This window comes from Aplysia californica, unplaced genomic scaffold (genome assembly GCF_000002075.1).
Source record: "Aplysia californica isolate F4 #8 unplaced genomic scaffold, AplCal3.0 scaffold00372, whole genome shotgun sequence".
Lineage (NCBI taxonomy): Eukaryota > Metazoa > Mollusca > Gastropoda > Aplysiida > Aplysiidae > Aplysia > Aplysia californica.
In genome coordinates, this window is record NW_004797642.1 from 443,182 (window position 1) to 445,681 (window position 2,500).

Consider the following 2,500-nt stretch of genomic DNA (forward strand, 5'->3'; position numbering starts at 1 on the left):
GTATAGTGTATAAAGGAACACTGGGTAGGATTGAGAGAGGAAAGGGGGGGGGGATTGATTTTGCTCAATGTTGTGTCTTTCAGTTACTAGGGAGGAGAGAAGAAGGAGGAGGGGAGGAGGAGGAGAGCAGCAACAGCAGCAGGAGGAGGAGAGGAAGAGTACAAGCAGCGGAGAAGAAAGAGGAGGAAAAGGAGAAAACTACCAGAAGAAAGAAAGCGATACATTAAAAGAGAACCAGATCTATTTTTTAATCAAAAGGGATAAAGAAAGAGGACATAAAAAGATAGAAAAAAGTTCCAAAGAAGAGATTTTCCATTTTGCAATTCGGAACCTCTGAATAATAATAATAACAATACTATTATGAGAGTCTAAGGTAACCATAAACACTTGTCAAACGGCATTCAGCGAAGATCTCACCGCATCAGCTGTTTTCTATAGTCAGCTAGATTTGAGGTGTGGGCTTTGTAAAGGTATTGGCGCCCGACGGGGACAGCGGGGTGGGGGCACCTCTGTAAGTCGTGGTTCACCTGAACTGAAGTCTGAAGCCTGATCTTGCAGAAAGGTTAAGGGCCCGTGTCCACTGCGACGGACACCAACCGACCCGATTCCGTCCGTCTCTCGGAAAGTCGGTAGTTGAAATGGAGCACCGATTATTTCCAAAGAAATCAGTGAAAAGTCCGTTTGGCTGTGTCAACAGACACGACACGACACGCCCCGACAAAAGACGCGTCGGTTGGAAAGCCGCTTGCTCAATTTTAGCCGAACCGGGTCGTGACTGGTGAGCCATAGGCCCCACCGGAGCTAAAAATAAAATATAATCTTGAGTTCAAATTTAAATTCAAATGTCATGTTAGTAATCAGCGTTCCAAAATTAGCAACGTCTACGCGCAAACCACCTGGTTTACACGCATATTAACAAGTTTACCAATTTTCCTTGAAAAAAACAATTCATTTCTCATTCCCGCCTTGAGTTCCTTATAACGTTTTGGTATAATCGACAATTAAAATATAATGAAGATTAAAAAAACAGGGAAGATGAAAGCTACGATTGCATAATGATAAAAGAGACGATGAAGAGCAACGCAGAGCAGAATATAGCCCGTACTGTAGAGTAATCAGTTTCTCCTTTCAAGAAAACTCACAGGCTACTTCTTAGAGGCATGGTGAGATTTACTTATACAGGCATGGTGGGATCTTTAAATACAGGTATGGAGTGATCTTTACATACGATCATGATGTAATTGCTACATACATATTATGTGGTGTGAGTGCCTTATGTAATTCTGCTTTTCGTTGTCATACGCAGAACAAATGTTTCATGACGCAGTGAAATCGAGCAATGTTCTTGCATGTGGTGTTGTTTAAATCATCTTAAATCTCATATCTTGCACTTGATGAAAAAATACCCCTCTAGCTTGAATAGAAGTTGGGATATTTGCAATTGAAGGAGGTGAGGGTCGCCAATTTTCAGAGATAAAATGTACGAGAAAATGACCTCAAAAGTTTGGTGACTTCCATAGCTTTAGAATCTTTGGAAACTGAAAATAAACGTTTATTTGTGTGCTTTTGACGGACTTTTAAAAAGGCACACAAAAATGAATATTGAAAAGTACATAATGTGCCGTTATCTTCAAATTTAATTACAGTATTAATTTGACCAGCGCCTGATTTCACCAAAATGCCAAACAAATGAAAAGGACTACGGATTGAGGATATAAAAGCAAGTTGTTGTTCTGTTTTTGAATTAAATATAACTTGCAAAACTTAAAACTGAGGATCCCCATCTGTCTGTTTGTATATATCTGTTGGCATCGGTGGCATAATGGTTAGGCTACCGGACTCGTAATCGTGAGGTTGCGGGTTCCGGGGTTCGAGCAGCAGGCCCGACGTTGTGTCCTTGGGAAAGGCACTTCACACGAATTTTCTCCACTTTACCGAGGTGGAAATGGGTACCCGGCCACAGACAGCGAAAGATCTTGTCAGTGTGTTAGTGTTTTAGCGCCTTTAAATGGCCGCTTGTACTGTACGCTTCCCAGGAAGTTGAGGTTGTTTCAGAATGCTCTCAGGTCTGCTGGAGTAATAGTATAGATTGTGAGGCGCATAGAGCTTGCTGTTGAGCGGGGATCTGCGCAAAGCAAATCAAATACTATCTATTATTCCTATTATAATGTATCCCACTCAAACTTGATTTGGGCCATGCAGGCGACATCTAAGATATTTACCCACAAATGTAACACAGTAAGCCAAGATCTACTCCAGATGACTCCCAGAAATCCTTTAAGGTTCCACAATTGTACAATTATCGGGAGGGGGGGGGGCTGGCGATAGCAGACGTGAATTTTAGACAAAAAAGGAAAGATAATCAGTCTAGTATTCAGTCAATGTAAAGAGGAAACAGCAGCATACATAAGTGCAATTCACCGCACATGCACATAATTATTAAACCATGAGCATTGAGATTAATTGAGGGACAGCTTAGAGGTAACGTTATAACTACAGA